Source organism: Schistocerca piceifrons, chromosome 7 (assembly GCF_021461385.2).
Source record: "Schistocerca piceifrons isolate TAMUIC-IGC-003096 chromosome 7, iqSchPice1.1, whole genome shotgun sequence".
NCBI classification, from domain to species: Eukaryota; Metazoa; Arthropoda; class Insecta; order Orthoptera; family Acrididae; genus Schistocerca; species Schistocerca piceifrons.
The window spans coordinates 219,207,109-219,226,737 of record NC_060144.1 but is presented as its reverse complement, the minus strand read 5'-3'; the positions used below and the strand labels follow the sequence as shown (position 1 = coordinate 219,226,737).

Sequence of the window (19,629 nt, the reverse complement as noted above, 5' to 3'; positions counted from 1 at the left end):
CATACAGCTACTGTTCTTTTCACCAAAGGCCTCTTCAATTTTAACGTAGGCGGTATCTATCTTTCCGCTAGTGAAATACGCTTCTAAATCTTTGCAGTTGTCCTCTAGCCATTCCTGCTCAGCAGTTTTGCACATCTTATCATTCTCATTTTCAAACGTTTGTATTCCCTTTCGCCTGGTTCATTTGTTGCATATTTAAGTTTTCTCCTGTCATCGATTCATTATCTTTTGTTTTTTCCGAGGATTTCTACTAGGCCTTGACTCTTTACATATTTGATCCTCTGCTGCCTTCACTAAGCCCTCAAGAACCTGTGGTTCTTTCAGCTTACCGAGGTCGCATCTCCTTAATTTCCTACCTTTTTTTCGAATTTCTTCGGTTTTAATCTACATTTCATAAGCAATAAATTGTGGTCAGTCTACATCTGGCCCTGGAAATATCTTACAATTTAAAATGCGGTTCCTGAATCTCTGTCTAAGCATTATATAAACAATCTGAAACCTTCCGGTGTTTCCAGGTCTCTTCCACGTATACAACCTTCTTTCATGATTCTTAAACCAAGAATTATGCTCTGTGCAAAATTCTACCAGGCGACTTCCTCTTTCATTTTCTCCCGGTCCATATTCAATCATTTCCTCCTATAGAATTCCACTAATACATTCATTATGCTGTTCATAGTAGTTTAGCCGAATTCCTATTTTCTTACTCTGATTAAGCCCACTGCTGCATTACCCATAATTGACTTTTTATTTATAACCCGGCATTCACCTGAACCTAAGTCCTGTCTCTCCTGGCACCGAACTTCGCTTGTTCCCACTATATATATAACTTCAACATAACCATTTCCCTTTTTAATTTTCCTACACTACATTCGCTTTAAGGGAACAACAAATAAAAAACTACAAATATATATGAAGTTGGTATCTGTTCTTTCGGACATGTCCGAACGAACAAAAAATGGTTCAAATGGCTCTGAGCACTATGGTACTTAACATCTGAGGTCATCAGTCGCCTAGAGCTTAGAACTACTTAAACTTAACTAACCTAATGACATCACACACATCCACACCCGAGGCAGGATTCGAACCTGCGACCATAGCAGTCACGCGGCTCCGGACTGAAGCGCCTAGAACCGCTCGGTCACCACGGCCGGCTCCCGAACGAACAGATACCATCGGTGACGGTGCAGCTCGTTAGAATGAAATTACAATTAAATCAATATAGTGAAATGAATACCCTTAGCTGGATGCAGGCGTTGATATACGTCAACGGGGATTGTTGAAAGTGTGCCCCGACCGGGACTCGAACCCCCAGGATCTCCTGCTTACATGGCAGACGTTCTATCCATCTTTTTTTTCTTCTTTATTTTGTTACGTGTTGTTCGTTGCCTTTGGTCTGGGCGGACGTCATATGACATCCGTTCAAAGTGATCATTGATTCCTTTACTCAGTTTCTTTTTTTTTCTATTGCAGGGGGCCACTGCCTCTCTGACCGAACACGCTGAGCTACCGTGCCGGCATCCATCTGAGCCACCGAGGACACAGAGGATAGTGCGACTGCAGGGACTTACTCTGGCACGCCTCCCGTCAGACCCACATTCCCAACTTACTTTCCCGCACTGTGTTCGTAGTGCCCCTGCCCATTACACTCATTACTCGCGGCTTTATCGATTCCCGTAACAGTTCGGGTAATGTGCGTGCGTCCGCACAGGAGACGGTCAATTGGCTGGTGAGTCTTAACTATATATATACTGGATGATCAAAAAGTCAGTATAAATTTGAAAACAATAAATCACGGAATAATGTAGATAGAGAGGTACAAATTAACACACATGCTTGGAATGACATGGGGTTTTATTAGAACCAAAAAATACAAAAGTTCAAAAAACGTCCGACAGATGGCGCTTCATCTGATCAGAATAGCAATAATTAGCACAACGAAGTAAGACAAAGCAAAGATAATGTTCTTTACAGGAAATGCTCAATATGTCCACCATCATTCCTCAACAATAGCTGTAGTCGAGGAATAATGTTGTGAACAGCACTGTAAACCATGTCCGGAGTTATGGTGAGGCATTGGCGTCGGATGTTGTCTTTCAGCATTACTAGAGATGTCGGTCGATCACGATACACTTGCGACTTCAGGCAACCCCAAAGCCAATAATCGCACGGACTGAGGTCTGAGGACCTGGGAGTTCAAGTGGCGACTGAGCACACGATCATCACCAAACGACGCGCGCAAGAGATCTTTCACGCGTCTAGCAATATGGGGTGGAGCCATCCTGCATAAACATCGTACGTTCCAGCATGTGTTTATCAGCCAGGCTGGGGATGATGCGATTCTGTAACATATCGGCGCACCTCTCACCCATCACGGTAGCAGTTACAAAACCAGAATCACGCATTTCCTCGAAGAAAAAAGGCCCGATAACGGTAGATGTGGTAAATCCAACCCATACCGTGACTTTCTCGTCATGCAATGGAGTTTCCACGACAGTTCTAGGATTTTCGGTAGCCCAAATTCTGCAGTTTTGGGCGTTGACAGACCCTCGGAGGGTGAAATGAGCTTCGTCGGTCCACAACACGTTACTCAACCAATCGTCATCTTCCGCCATCTTTTGAAACGTCCACAGCGCAAATGCCCTCCGCTTCACTAAATCGCCAGGTAACAGTTCATGATGCCGATGGATTTTGTACGGGTAGCATCGGAGGGTACGCCTCAGTGCCAACCAAACAGTAGTGCATGGAATGCCGGTGCGACGTGCAACTGCACGAGCGCTGACTTCCCCGTGCATAGACGAACCCGTTACAGTCTCCATTTCTTCCGGAACTGTCTCAGCAGTATTACACCTTGTGCTCGGTCGGCCACTACGGGGTCTATCGTCTAAACAACCCGTGGCTTCGAGCTTCGAAATCATTCTCGCCACAGCTGCATTTGTCAACGGACCTTTACCCGTTAGAATCCCCTTCCTATGGCGAGAGGATCGTAACGCTGAACTAGAACATTCCCCATTCTGATAATACAGCTTCACTAAAAGCGCCTTTTCAGGTACCGTCAACATGCTGGGACTGCTGGCGCATCTGATTTTCTCTCTCATTACAGCTCCTTTTACACACGATTGTCATGCGCACTCACTGACGTTATGCTGTCCAGCGCCATCTGCCGGAAGTTTTGTGAACTTTTTTCTTTTTTTTCTTTTTTTTTTGTTCTAATAAAACCCCATGTCATTCCAAGCAAGTGTGTCAATTTTTACCTCTCTATTTACATTATTTCGTGGTTTACTACGTTTTCAAATTTATACTGACTTATATATATATATATATATATATATATATATATTGTTGTGACTTGGCAAGATAGCCAAGCCACTATGAGATAGCCGAATGGCACACGTTTAAGCTCACGCAGGCTGGCGTGAGGTCTGGAACAGTTAAAGGAATTGAGTCTAGTAAACAAAGTACGTAGCTTCTGGAATACTTAACTTTAATCCATAATTGGTGAACAAGTAGCTGAAGGCTATGCTAAATATCGTCTCGGCAAATGAGAGCGTAATTTGCCAGTGAACCATCGCTAGCAAAGTCGGCTGTACAACTGGGCGAGTGCTAGGACGTCTCTCTAGACCTGCCGTGTGGCGGCGCTCGGTCTGCAATCACTGACAGTGGCGACACGCGGGTCCGACGTATACTAACGGACCGCGGCCGATTTAAAGGCTACCACCTAGCAAGTGTGGTGTCTGGCGGTGACACCACGTATATAATGTTCTTTCAGAGAATAATTACAGTTAAATCAATATATATAGTTAAGGCTCACTGGCCAATTGACCATCTCCTGTGCGGATGCACACATATTGCCCGAACTCTTACGGGAATCGATAAAGCCGCGAGTAATGAGTGTAATGGGCAGGGGCACTACGAACATAGCGCGGGACAGTAAGTTGGGAATGTGGGTCTCACGGGAGGCGTGCCAGAGATAAGTGCCTGCAGTCGCGCTATCCTCTGTGCCCTCTGTGGCTCAGATGGATAGAGCGTCTGCATTGTAAGCAGGAGAGCCCGGGTTCGAGTCCCGGTCAGGGCACACATTTTGTACTGTCCCCGTTGACGTATATCAACGCCTGTATGCGGCTAAGGGTATTCATTTCATTGTATTGATTTAATTGTAAAAAACTACAAATAAATGAACCGGTAGGAACCGGAATACTAACATTCGAAACAGAAACACTACGAACTTGTATACGGACCTAAAGTCTTGTGCGTGTATTTGTTGATCCTTCGCTCCTCAGTACATCGCTGTTAGAAGAGGAACAAGTTTTTTTTAGCTTGTTCTATGTAGAATAGAGTAGGTATCCCGTCAAGCCCAGCTGGCTTCCGCTTCCCTCTGCTGGGCGACATCATTTGTTGTGACTGATTTCGACGTCTGTTTGACGTTCGTGCGACGATTTGGAGGAGGAACCGCGGTACGATCTGCTTCAGTGAAACAGTTTTGGAAAACGGAATTTCATATTTCGGCTGCCTTCTTCAAACGTAAGAAGTCAGCGTCCCCAGGAAGCTGCCACGGTTCGCAGAGCGCCTGTGACTTACGCCGACGTCGGCGGTCAGTGCCCTCTGCCTGCTTGTCGCGCGGGAGCCGACTGCTTGCTGCCAGTGGGGCTACGCACTTGGCTGTTGGCGACTCGAGTAGGAAGCGCTGCGGCCACGTGAGGCAGGCCAGGCCACGCCACGGCACGGCACGGCAGATGGGCCGTGCAGTTTTGGCGGCGGGCGCGCTGCGTACTGCTGGCAGCGCTCCCTCGGCGGTCCAGCTATTCTGGGCTGTCCTCACCCGCTCAGCGTGCCAGCGCGGCGTTTTGATTACCGTCCGACGGTGCACGATCAGCGTGCAACCGCAAAACTTGTAGTCGAAATACAAAGCGACGATTCCGACAGCGCGTTGCGTCAATTTGGGAAGTGGAAAACAGAGATCGATGTGTAGCTGCTCTAACAACCCTACCGCAACAAAGGTCAAAATTTAATAATGATTGTGGTGTTGCTCACGCTGCTAAATACTGCATTTTCGCCGGCCGCGGTGGTCTAGCGGTTCTAGGTGCGCAGTCCGGAACCGCGCGACTGCTACGGTCGCAGGTTCGAATCCTGCCCCGGGCATGGATGTGTGTGATGTCCTTAGGATAGTTAGGTTTAAGTAGTTCTAAGTTCTAGGGGACTGATGACGACAGATGTTAAGTCCCATAGTGCTCAGAGCCATTTGAACTGCATTTTCGGGCAACAACGAAGTTATTATGTGGCAGGTGTCGTTAGAGCACAGTTAATAGTCATTTCATGTAATAATGAATAAACTAGGCACTCATCTTTTCGTGTTTCCCACGCTGGTCTCATTGTAAATCATGGCTCAATCGTCGAAAATCTAGGTGGTGATGATTCCAAGCTCAGATGCAAAGAGGCCTAGGTTTTTATTCTGCAATATTCAAAAGTTTTATAGATGTCTTTCACAAACCATTTTTGAAGGTACACTTATGCAGGACAATGGTGATGTAAAAAAGTAATCAGCACTCCGAATTTAAGTTACACTTCTTTTTTATTACTTTTGTTGCAGTATCACGTAAAATACAAAACATCACAATACAAAACATACTTGAAAACATCTTCTTCACTGTTAAAGTTCACATTTTATAGGCTGACTACAATATGCGTCTTTCCAACATTACGTCCAAGACTTGACCTTCTCAGGGTCCGACTCTCTAACTAACTAATAATCGCTTACGCGCCCAAAAATCAGAGTTAAAAGTACGTCAAAGATCATAGTGACGAAAGAAAGAATACACGTAAGAATAGTATCATTGCAACATAAACATATCGATGTATCAAAGTACCTCCACATTAACGAAATCAAATCTGAATGTTGTCTCAGAAATGTGTCAACTACTTTACAGAAACACAGTAAAATATTGCTGATATCGAGAGGTTCAGGTGAGGTGCCGCAATGGTTACGTAATTCAAGTACCATTATACTGCGCTAATGAGGTGTTGTCATGTGTTACGAACTACGGAGTTCAGTGAATGGACCGATATCTAACCATGGGAGGCGACGACAATCGGATCGTTGATTTACTTCAAACTTTGTACACTTCTAGTTGTCTGTCAGGACAACATAATCCTCAGCCTCCAAGCTCTTCACCCTGTCCACCCACTGGTCCACCGGATTCAGGACTGCCTCCACTTGCTGCATTTGAGGGCCGTCTCTGTAGAATTCCTCTGGGTCCCTGGACACGTTGGTATCCGTGGAAACGAGGCGGCCGATATAATGACCAAGACTTCAGTCTCTCCTCCTCATTGGAAACGCGAGACCGTTACGGTCGCAGGTTCGAATCCTGCCTCGAGTATGGATGTGTGTGATGTCCATAGGTCAGTTAGGTTTAAGTAGTTCTAAGTTCTCGGGGACTGATGACCTCAGATGTTAAGTCCCGTAGTGCTTAGAGCCATTTGAACCATTTTTTGAAAATTAGGTGCTCAGAGTCATTTTTCTCCTACTCAACCTGCTGTTCGCATGGTTCCCTTCGCCGATCTACAGAGTGTTTTATGTCGTCGTCTTGCTCTTCTATGGCACGCACATTGGTCTACACTTCCCGATAATAAATTGCGGGACGTGATCTTCCCTGTGCTTGGACTTCTTTCTCCCGAACTCGTCGTCGGGAGGAGGTAGTTTTAACTACGGATAGGGCACTGTCTTTTTAGCCATCGACATCTTTTAAGTGGCGATCCTCCCCCGCTTTGTTCCCACTGCTCTCAACTGTGGACGGTGAGAGACCTTTTCCTTCAGTGCCCCTATTTTACTCCGCTACGCGCCTGTTTTCAGCTGTCGCATGATACATCTTCCATTTTAGCAGATGACACGCGCTCAGCCGATCGCGCCCTCGAATTTTTCAGTGTCAGTGAGATGACGTCGGTCATTTGAAGCTCTTTTTGGGGAAAACGACCCCCCTTCTGTAGCGGTTTTATGAGCTTTCCTACTGTTCTTCAGTTTCCCCTCGTTTTGAGTTTCGCTCCCATTGCTGTTGATTTCGAATTCGGTTTTTTTTTTTACCCTTCCCTAAGCCACAGAACGGGCGCTAATGACTGTAGCAGTTTTGCTCCCTAAAACCATAACAAAAAAGACAACATAATGTATAAGTAGTAATTAAGCGATTTCAAGAGAACTTCGTCTGGTCCGCTTAATCATCCAATTTTAATCCCATACAAAATATCTCTATTTGAAAGAGAAGATGAAACGTAGCTGTCATCCCGTTAATTCGGTAAGTCTATGGCATCTAATCATCAGTGAGTTACTTCAGCTGTGTATACTAACTTGAAGACTAGTCCTCGCTCAACTGAGTGGATCATCAAGGCTGCAGTTGGTGGTAAATGTCGTTAGCGTGATATCTGTTGGTGGTGACGTATCTTTTTCTCCCTTGTGATTTTGTTTGCATGTGAAGTGATCTCGGATTATCACTAGAGTTGTAGCGTCACTTCGAAGCAATGTTTCAACGAGTTTCCAACTCAATATTTTCGGGTTAAAAGTTGCTAGTAGTGTAACTTCGCAACTTTGAATCAAGACAATGCTACGACTCTGCTGATAACCCCGGACAGGACATGTCAGTGATATCGGCCGAGGAAGAAAGCCGACTCATACTTCTTTACAGTTATAAATACACGTCCAGTCACCTTGTGACCATCTGTCAAACGCCTGATAACCAACTATTGCACCGCAGACCGCTGCGAGAAGTGCAGGAAGAGAGTCAACGAGGTTCTGGAAGGTACTGACAGGTATGCGGTACCAGGCCGACTGCAGTTCCGTGGCCAGGCGAACCAGGCTTGGTTCAAATGGCTCTGACCACTATGGTACTTAACATCTGAGGTCATCAGCCCCCTAGAACTTAGAACTACTTAAACCAAACTAACCTAAGGACATCACACACATCCATGCACAAGGCAGGATTCGAACCTGCGACGTAGCAGTCACGCGGTTCCGGACTGAAGCGCCTAGAACCTCTCGGCCACCACGGCCGGCGCACCAGGTTTCTCAGGTGATGGACCATATGGTGCGTATAGCCCAATAGACGTGGGACCACGGCTTCTCGATTGGGATTAAGTCCGACGATTTTGATAGTCAAGGGAGTGTCAGATAGCTGGCTGTGTACGTGCACTGTTCGACAAGCACCGAGATGAGTTTAATCTCTGTGCTTGTCGAACAGTGCACGCACACAGCCTGCTATCTGACACTTCGTATTGTCTTGCTGGTAGATGCCATCAAGCAGAGAAGGAAAAAACTACATATAGGATATATCCAAATTCGTGTTGCTCCATTGCGCCTTCCACAATGGCGAAATCGCCCAGAGAATCTCACGAAAAGATTTCCCAGGCTCTAACGTTCCCTCTTCTGGCCTAGACCCTTCGGACGATTGTTGCAGTGGGTTTGCTTTCAGACGTTTCACGCCTTTGATGCCAACGGCGATCTGTTCGATGCAGCATAAAATGTGATTCATCTGAAAAGGCCACCTGTCGCCTCTCAGTCGAGTCCAGTGCGGTATTGGCGTGCAAATTCCAGCCTTCATCGCCGATGAACACACTCAGCGTGAGTGCATGGAACATGCTCTTGGTGCGGAGGCGCACATTCGCAGCAACGTTCGCTGAAGAGACACTGTTGGTTGCCGCTTGGTTCATCTGCGTTGCCAGTTGCTCAACAATTGCACATCTCCGCAGCCGTCATTCGCCATTGTTATCTGTGACCACGGTGCACCATAGTTGGCTTGGTGTCGGATTTATATAGCGCCATTTTGTCATGCACGGTGTGCTTCAACCACGGCGGCACGCGAACGGTTTACAAATTTAGCCGTTTCGGAAACGCATTCACTCTTGGCCCGAAAGCCAGTGATCATGCCCTTTTAGACGTCAGATAAATCGACCCGTTCGCGCAGTACAACCAACGACTGTTAGTTTTGCACGGCCCCCGACACTCTTCATATACCCTCCACTGCCTACACTGCACTCGCCGTCTGTGAGTGGTTATTCCTTGTTGACGTCGAACATAGGCGATGCTCACATTAATGTGGCTGGACCGTGCAAGGCGATGCTCACATTATTGTGACTGGACCGTGCAATTAGAAATACACTATTTTGACAAGACACGCGTATCACATTGAATACACTTCATAATCTGCTAAGGAGCTTACCGACCATAAAGTTTTAGTAGTTTTTGACATTGTCTAGTAACACGAATAAAGGGTATCTCAAACCGTACAACGTCTTTGGAAGCTGTTAGCACCCAGAGCCATCCGGTATTTTCAGTTTAAAGGAGAATCTGTGGTAATGGTGATACACGCTGTGTGTCACACGTATCCAAACACCCTTATGTAATGCGTAACTAACTACTGTCATGAGTGGCAGACCCATCAGTACAAAAAAAGGTAGAGAGTATTGTGTTGTCAGCGGAGACGCAGTAACAACAGCGTGGGTGAGTTAGGAGAGCTCAGTGACTTGGAACGTGGGCTCGTCACTGGATGTCACCCGAGTAATAAACCCATCAGAGACATGACAACTATTCTAAAGCTGCCGCAGTCGACTGTTAGTGGTGTTTAACTGTGAAATGGAAACGCGAAGGAATAACTACAACTAAACCAAGGCCAAGCAGACCTGATGTACTGACAGGGATCATCAAGCGTTGCAGAGGATGCCTGTATAAAATCGTATGAAATCAGCAGAAGGAATCGCTCGTGAGGTCCAGAGTGCTACCAGCAGTCCTCTTGCACAATGGCTGAGCGCAGGGAAAAAAAACAAAAAACAAACACATAAGTGCATTTCTGTAGTCAGTGCTAAGCGATACTAGAGTTGAAAAGAGCGACGTCACTCAACTGGAAATTAGTGATTTACAATGTTGGATGACGCTACACTCTGTGGCAATCCGACGGCAGGTTACGTTCTCCAGGTTTTCGCCAAACCCAAACCTGTCATCATGTACGGTGCCAATAGTGCCAAAGGGGGGTGTTTTTCGCGGTTAGGGCGTGGTACCGTTATTACGCTTAAGAAAAGTCTGGAAGGGTAAAAACACATTAGCAACTGTGAGACAGATGTTTGCGGACAGTAAACTTCCTGAAACTGACATGTCTACCCAGACTTCCGTCCTAACCCAATGGAACACTGTAAGAATGAGATAGAACATCGACGTCGCTTCGGACTCCAGTGTTCCAAAATAGCTACTTTCTCTGGTTTCGCCCCTTGAGGAAGAATTTGCTACCACCCCCTTACCGATATCGACACCTCATTGATAGTGCCCCCAGCACCGTTCTTGCCGTCTTAAAGACGGAGGATGGACACGCCCCACATGAATTTTCTCAATTGTTTGTCTGGATACTTTTGATCACATAGCATAATTTTGAGATTTCTTGGCAAATACCGCTGAGCACTATTGCTGCTAGACAATATCTATCCATTACATTCTTTCACTTTCTTCAAACTGAGTTGAATGGATACATGTCTGTATGGCGGGCCAATATCCGATTTTTTTTGTGAAGATTATATCTTTTTGTGGGAGAGGAAAAGACAGAAGGGAGAAAAGCTGCTGCCCCACCTCTGGATACGCCCTCAACCCTATGTAGGCAAGAGGTAAATATGTTTTCTGGATGCAACATTATTTAGAAAAAGTTACGTTCTTTTACGTTAAGTTGAGAATTTTCGGTTAGTTCAGGAAATTTCCTTCTTCTCTGCGTCTGTGCTGTAGCAAATCGAGCTCTCCTTGAATTTTGTCCTTTTTTTATGCTACATTGTCTCTGGTCAAACTCAGTGTGTAGTTCTCCACAATAACGGTTTAATTCTTCAGGTTTTAATCTTCTGCAGAGGTCATCACGAAATAACCAAGGAAGATTTACATTTAACGGCCCGTCGATAGTGATGTCATTAGAGACGTAGCACAAGGTTACAGGATTGGCCGGTGATGGGGGAAGGAAACTACCCGGCCCCTTCTGAAGGAATTCATCGAGGCATTAGCCTTAAATAAGTTGGAAAAACTCTTAGAAGTCAATGTGTAGATAACCGGATGGAGATTTGATTCGCGCTTCTCCGGAACTTAAGTGCAGTGCCTTTAACACAGAGGCCCCCCTCCCGCTCTGGTTATCGCGACATATGCGCGTCCGCTACGCCACAGAGGCGGTCGTCCCGATAAATATACATAGGTCATGGTCTGAAATTGCTGGTTGCGTAATTCTGTGTCGCTGTTTGAGCATTTCATTACGAAATATCGTGTGCGATCAGTGCCCTGCGAGCACGCGTCGCCTGTCGGTCAACACGTGGTCTTGTTTGTTTCGCTGGGTTCACGTGCGACGCGGCGGCCCGCTCGCCCGTGACCTTCTGCGTGCGCACGTGATAGCGTGACACGGACGAGGGAGAGGCTGGCTTGAGTTGACTTTCTTTCCTGCCGCCGGGCTATTTTCAGCGGCGTCAGTGCACGGACAGACGCGCCGTTTCCACCACACGCGGTCGTAAAGTTATTTCTACGTTTCCGCGCTTTGGTTTATGGCTCGCCTTGCCTACATCGCCTGCCAGGGTGCACAGAAATAATAGCCACCCACCGCGGTGACTTCACAGATCGACACGCCATTACAGTAAAAACTTGTTACATAAAATATAATACATATAGGGAACTCCTGTAGTTGTATGCACAATAAGCCCATCGCAGTGTCCTTAACTCATGAAGACTCACTTAGAACGATATACTCATCTGTAGTTTGTCATCATTTCTTCTTTCCAACGCAAAATTTTCTATTTCCCTGGAGTTAGACTGTATTTTGTGATGTAACTGCCAAAGTCAAGTGGTACTACAGAACTCGATACACGAAATTAATGTGGAAACAGAATAAATATGTATATTTCGTGTTTGTAATTAATGTCTTCATTATTTGCATTGGCTTCAGGTTTGAATAGATAATTATCATGTAGGTAGGCAGAAGTGTGAGTGAAAATATGCACTAAGACCAGGAATCGATCCCGGGTCTCCTGATTACTAGGCAGATGCGTTAGCCACCTTGGCACAAAGGTTCACACAGCTGCACGGATTAACGTGGCACGCCTCCATCATCGATCCAAATTCTCACTGCCGCCTCAGTCTACTTTAAATTGCCCCTTACACACGAACAGAACTGCTGAGGCTTTCCATGTTCTGGAATAGCTTCTCAGCGTCGAACGTAATTGGGGTATCCAGCCAACCCAGGTCCAGGTACTTATACAAATGAAGTGACAACATTTCAGAGATTTTACTGGTCTCGTACAAATACGGTTTTATGTATAGAGGCTGAAGTGGTGAGTGAAAATTTGTGCTAAAGCCTAGGATCGAACCCGTGTCTCCCGCTTACTAGGCAGGTGCGTTACCCACTAAGCAATCCTAGGTCGAGGAAGGGGCCGTGCCAGGGTAATCCGTGCAGTTGTGTGAACCTCCGTGCCAAGATGGATTTATGACTAACGCACCTGCCTAGTAAGTAGGAGACACGGGTTCGATTCCCAGCTTTGGTAAAATTTTCACTCGCCGTTTCAGTCTGTATACATAACTGTTTCTGTTTGAGACCGGTAGAGTCACCGAAATAGTCATCTCGTTTAGATAATTCGCAGTTTTGATTATTTTTCAGAGACTTTCATGCAGGTCACCAGCATTATACAAATGAAACAGGACCGCAACATTTTCTTCATTGAAGTAAATGGTTGGAATTCCGCCGTTTGCGTTAGCAAATATTTTCTATTTATTGGCGGTGACTAGTTTCGGACGTCGTGTCCATTCTCAAACCATCCGTCCTCGTAAGTAACTGAAATGCAGTCAAGTGTGATGGCCGAATCATAACGGTTGTCAGAAAAAAAAGAGAATAAGAATCTAAATATGTTAGCTGTAAGTTCACGCTCACTGGTTGAGAACTGGAGATAAAAAGCAACGCAGTCACATATAACCTATAAGCAAACAGTCTCAAACGCCGTTTATATAGAGCCCTTCGAACGCCAAGCGAGTTCGAATTTGGCAGAGATCGAGACTCCCAGCGAACGACAGCAGTCTCAGAGGACCAACGTACCGCAGATACTACGTAGCGAACAGCCAACTCGCAAGTACGTACGTCTGGACTAGAGTTATTGGTTTCCATCGTACATTTCTCTGCATGTACCTGTATGTCGCTTACATTGTGACGAGTACTGGAACCCAAGGGTTCGATTAAAGCAACAGAATCGGGCACATTCGCGGTTAGTGATCTGTACTACCACACTTTATTGTGTATACCCGAATCTTAGCGACGTTATAGGCCAGGGTGGCTATTTGTTCTGGTAGGTGATTGTAGAATCTAGTAAGCCTCATCTATATTTTTATGAACTAGTGTCTGTACTCTTATTGCATGTTCATTGCCAACACGTGAAGAAGCAATGAAGAGCAGGGCGATAAACCAACCCAGAGCTCATTTCACTGTCACCTCCTTTCCTGACATCGAAGTATTTCTGTACTGTCTCCACCCACAGAGACCTGAAAATCTCAGCTTGACCACGTCCCACCTTCCACCCCTGTACGCAATCACTAGTGTACGAAGAATGGATGACCTCTAGACCCCAGGTCACCACTAATTTGAGAGTGAGCTCCTGATGTGTGTGTGAAATCTTATGGGACTTAACTGCTATGGTCATCAGTCCCTAAGCTTACACACTGCTTAACCTAAATTATCCTAAGGACAAACACACACACCCATGCCTGAGGGAGGACTCGAACCTCCGCCGCGACCAGCCGCACAGTCCATGACTGCAGAGCCTTAGAGCTTCTAATGTATGTATGTATATATGTATGTATGTATGTCGCGAGCGATGCCAGCTTACTAGCATGCATGTTTGGGACGGCCACAGGAGACAATCCAAAAAGGAATGCAGATAATTCAACGTGCAATAGGCAAGTTACAGTTACTTAAGAAGACGGATGGTTTGTGAGTGGGCACAATGTCCGAAACTAGTCACCACCAAAAAATAAAGGCTTCTTCCTAATGAAACTTAAGACCGAATTCCAACCATTTATTTCAGTTTCAGAGATTTATCTTTCTTTTCAGACTTGCAGAACATGCAAGAAGAGAATTATCTTTCTTTTCGGACCCGGTTTTATCAACGTGACTAGGCCGTTGGCTTAGGGTAAAGTTACAATGTTACTTATAATCCGTCTTGATTGCATAAAATGGTTATTCACATGACCGGTTTCGGTTCCTCTAGAACCAACTTCAGATCTACAATTTCGGTTACAGGAATAACCCGTCCACACACGGCAACCTTCACATGCTGCGTCACATTCTCTCGATAATATTGCACTACACAGTTTTCGTAAGTGTAGGTTGCTTTGACCTAAAATTGTCATGACAAACATATTGGTACTGCAGCTGTTCCCATCATGCCGTCGTAACACTGCCGCTTCAAGTGCCTTTCAGGTCAGCCAGTTCCGAGGCAGCTTTTAATGTTACAGGTCTAACTAAGAGGGCCACATTTACCCATCCATGAGGCGAAATATTCCTGCCTCAAGGTGGTGGAGAAATGTCTTCCAGAAACCACGGTCTGCTCGAGCAGTAGAGTAAATTACGCATAGATTATAACCGGTGCTTGTAGCAGTATTTGAGGACAGAGCAAGCAAGAAGAAACGCAGACTCATTTGGAGAAGACTTAATATCGTGACCTATTCGCTGTAAGCCTGATTGATTTAGATTCTGCTAGTCTTTCTAATTTTCCATAGATCTGTTACTTATTAACATGAAATATTTACAGCAGAATGCAAAGCCTGGCATAAGCCGACATCGGGGAAGATAAGTTAACGGCCCGGAGAAACAGAGAAACGGGCGAGCCAGTACTTGACTGTAGCACTTACCTTAGAAAATAAATTAAAGAAACGCAAACCTATGGATTATAGCGTTCTCAGTTCACAGAAGGCTTTTGACAATGGGTGATTGGACTAAACTCTTTAAAATTCGAAGGCAGCTGGGATAAAGTAGACGGAGCGAAAGTATAACCCGACTGCGATTAAAGAGTCGAAGGACGTAAAAGTGACTGAGACGTGAGTGAGACAGGGTTGTAGCAGCAAGCACTAAACGAAGGTAAGAAGAACTTACAGACGGAATTAAAAATCGTGGAGAAGAAATACAACCTTCAATGTTTGCCGACGAAGTTATAATTTTTTCAGGAACGGCAAATGCCTTGTAAGACCAGTTGAACAGAATCCGTAGTGTCTTGAAAAGAGGTTATAAAATGACCATCAACAAGCGTGAGGGATGACTTATGCAATGTAATCGAATTACATCGGGCCACGTGACTTACATTTGGAAAACACATAGGTTTTGCGATTGAGGCAAAAAAAGTAATGATGGCTGAATTGGAAAGGATATGAGCCTCAGACTAACAATCATGAAAAGAATTGATAAGAAAAATAAATTTGTTAACATGTAATATAAATTTAAATGGCGGAGGTCTTCCCTGAAAGTATCTTTTTGGAGTCAGACTCGTACAGAAGAGAAACGCGGACGATAAACGGTTTAGATAGTAAGAGAAAAGAATATTTTGAAGAGTGATGCTGTAGAATAATTCTGAAGATTGAGTAGATCACACTCGTGTAAGTAACTATCGAACCCAGCAGTGCTTCGCAATTGCTAAATGTGTGTGGGCATTGGATTTACCTCCTAATCTCCACCTCCGCCCTCCCAGCTTCCGTCTCCTCCTCCCCATTTTTTTGTTCATCTCCTCCTCCTCCTTTTTGTCCCTCTCCTCGCCCCCATCTCTTTGTACTTCTCCCCCTCCGCTTTCCTTTCACTATCCATCAGCCCTCCTTCCTCTCTCTGTCGTTCTCCTTCGCCTTCTCCCTCTGCCCATCTCCTCCTTCAAACTGTCTTTATCCATCTCGTCTCTCCTCTCTGTCCATCTCGTCTTTTCTCGGACTTTGAGCAATATTTATTGGTGTTGCACAGGAAACCTTGATCGGGAAATGAAGTGTCTTAAAATGATTGGGTAAATCCGTTGGGATAATTGGTATATGGGGTATAAGAGAGACTTCTCCAGGTGCTGGAGCTGTCAGGATAGTAGCTTCAGTGACAGTATGGCGTGATTGTAATCTGCGAACAGGTATGATTGCAAAGTTTCGGACGACTCACATTCCGTAGTAGTATTCTAACCGTAAGCTGATACGCCATAAATACATCTTTCGTGTTAGCTGTTAAAACCGACTGCGAGGAATAAAACAAAACATCATATTGTTGTGTATACAAATTGTGTTTAAGATTATATACAGTGAGAAAGAATATAATTCTACAGGAGAAACAATTTGTCTAATGATTTAAATGCCCTGACTGTGAAAAAGAAAACTAAACGACATATCTTATAGCAGTTAGGTTTATATATATATATATACATATATATCTAGCTCATGTCCGTCTGTATGTTTATTAGAGTATTGTGCAAAAATTTGAAGTAAATATCTTAACAACTTCAAGAGATTTTTTTGCCAGCATATCCCCTTTGCATAGTATATAGGTATTTATATGCCATGTGTATTTAAAAATAAGTAGTCTGTGTCCGTCCGAACGTTAATTAATGTATTGTGTAAAAGTTAAAGAAAAATGGTCAAGAACTTTTGAGATTTTCGCTAAGAACCTTTTCTCTTTATATTATATATATGTAGCATTGTGCGCCGGAACGTTGATTAAAGTGTTTTATAAACATCTGAAGTAAATCGGCCCAGAACTTTTAAGAGATTTTTAGTAACAACATTGGAAAATTGTACTGAAATGCAGGAGGATCTGCAGCGAATTGACGCATGGTGTAGGGAATGGCAATTGAATCTCAATGTAGACAAGTGTAATGTGCTGCGAATACATAGAAAGAAAGATCCCTTATCATTTAGCTACAATATAGCAGGTCAGCAACTGGAAGCAGTTAATTCCATAAATTATCTGGGAGTACGCATTAGGAGTGATTTAAAATGGAATGATCATATAAAGTTGATCGTCGGTAAAACAGATGGCAGACTGAGATTCATTGGAAGAATCCTAGGAAAATGCAATCCTAAAACAAAGGAAGTAGGTTACAGTACGCTTGTTCGCCCACTGCTTGACTACTGCTCAGCAGTGTGGGATCCGTACCAGATTGGGTTGATAGAAGAGATAGAGAAGATCCAACGGAGAGCAGCGCGCTTCGTTACAGGATCATTTAGTAATCGAGAAAGCGTTACGGAGATGATAGATAAACTGCAGTGGAAGACTCTGCAGGAGAGACGCTCAGTAGCTCGGTACGGGCTTTTGTTGAAGTTTCGAGAACATACCTGCACCGAGGAGTCAAGCAGTATATTTTTCCCTCCTACGTATATCTCGCGAAGAGACCATGAGGATAAAATCAGAGAGATTAGAGCCCACACAGAGGCATACCGACAATCCTTCTTTCCACGAACAATACGAGACTGGAATAGAAGGGAGAACCGATAGAGGTACTCAAGGTACTCTCCGCCTCACACCGTCAGGTGGCTTGCGGAGTATGGATGTAGATGTAGATGTAGATCTGCGACTTTCTTTATTCATTGATGTAGATGAAAAGGGACTGAATCGATATTTGGCTTAAAACATGATAAAACTTCACCGAAAGAAGGGATTGGTTGATAGGGGAGAAACCGAGGCATCAAAGACTAATCACTTTGTTTAATAAGGGAAGCAGCGTACTGGGGTGGAGGCGATAGGAGGGAGGGAGGGGCAGGAGATACGGCTGCACTACAGTAAGCAGACTGAAATGGGTATGGGGTGAAGAGTTAAGAGGAGAGGAAGTGGCTTGTACGAAGCAAACTAGCGAGGAGAGTTGCATCAAAACAGTCCTCGTACTGAAAACGACAACAACAACAACACAGATTTGTAGGACTGATATTAATGTCATCGTCCCCATTGTGCTAGGATTTATTCGTTCTTTGAAACGAGCTTAGTGGCGCCGCGAGTCAAAAATAAATTCTTTTATTTTTGTTTCGAGGAATTCGTGGTTTTTGTCTTCCGGAGTGGCGGCTGAAGGTACATGACCGCGTTCTTTCTCGCCACATCCTCAGTTGCAATTTCCGCCGACAGAGGCCTCTCTCTGTGCGCAATTTCCGCCGTCATTCGGTCGGGACAATGCGCCACCCGCGCTATCCCCACGCTGTGTACGTAGGCGCGCCGCTGAAGTACCTCTGCGGACTTTGTGCTGGCTGCCAGCGACGATACCTTCCCAGAGGCCCCCCCCCCCCCCACCCCCCTCACACACACACACACACACACACACACACACACACACACACACAGCTGCAGTGTTCCGACGTCTGGAATCTGCTTCTACATTCTCCAGCTTTTTGCTACAAATGCTTTCTTTTCCTTCATTTGCTGTTTTCACCGTGTGGAAAATGTTCCAGTACAGCAATGGCACTGTAAGCTTGGTCATATGCTGAAGCTACAGACATTCGGTGTGCACGAAATGGGACTGCTAACTCGATGTCTATGAGTAGTCAACAAAGGCCGCATTTCATTGTTTGGAACGATCCTCAAGCCGCCTGCGTCGAATTTGTTAAGGTAGGTTCAAATGGTTCTGAGCACTATGCCACTTAACTTCTGAGGTCATCAGTCGCCTAGAACTTAGAACTAATTAAACCTAACTAACCTAAGGACATCACACACATCCATGCCCGAGGCAGGATTCGAACCTGCGACCGTAGCGGTCGCTCGGCTCCAGACTGCAGCGCTTAGAACCGCACGGCCACTCCGGCCGGCTATTAAGGTAGGGCAGCTAACCCAAACACTAGATTTTGGATTCACTTTGTCTACAGAAGAGTGTTCTCACATAATTTTAATTTTTTTTGTAAAGAATAAAAAAGGTAAGATTTTTCTAATCGAACTACATAATTATTTTCTATCAGTTATTGGCCTGAAGACGGAGTGCTTATGACTAACTTGAGACGGGGGAAATTTTCAGTTCCAGCTCATTTGCTCTATCTCCGACTCAGATGATGAAAATAAGTTTTCTCATATAACGTCTCCGGTTTGTCTTATGAGGGCCTGCTTTCGTCTTCGTAATTTTCGATGTTATCCCATCTTAGTATATTTTGAACTCCCAGTTTCTTCAGTTTTCAACATCTTTTTGCATGGTAAAGCAGTGAAAACCGCTGAATGTTGCATTTCTCAGTTTGTGTTTCTACGTCTCTTATTGTATTCTCAATCTTCTCATTATAATAAAAGATACAATGGATTCTTCCTCTTTCGGTGGCCGCCGTGGCCGAGCGGTTCCAGGCGCTTCAGTCCAGAACCGCGCTGCTGCTACTGTCGCAAGTTCGAATCCTGCCTCGGGCATGGCTGTGTGTGATATCCTTAGGTTAGTTAGTTGGGTTTAAGTAGTTCTAAGTTCTAGGGGACTGATGACCTCAGAAGTTAAGTCCCATAGTGCTCCGAGCCATTTGACTCTTGTGTATACTATTATTTATATACATTTGACCATGCTGGCGCTGATCTTGTGTTCAGCATTTGACGATGCCACTATGGCTCCCGTATATTAGGAAATTATTTTATAACACAGATCTGAAGATGGTCATTATAGACCGAAACCGGTAGTCTGATTACGCAGGAGAGCTTC

General features: G+C 44.9%; 1 protein-coding gene and 1 non-coding gene across 5 annotated transcripts in view; both read left to right on the top strand.

Annotated features, from left to right (window-relative positions):
• The window catches only part of LOC124804674 (lysoplasmalogenase-like protein TMEM86A), a 469,371-nt gene that overhangs the window by 100,898 nt on the left and 348,844 nt on the right, over nt 1-19,629 (top strand). The window lies entirely within an intron of this gene.
• On the top strand, nt 3,998-4,072 carry Trnat-ugu. Its single transcript has one exon. It is a non-coding gene; the product is annotated as a tRNA-Thr (tRNA).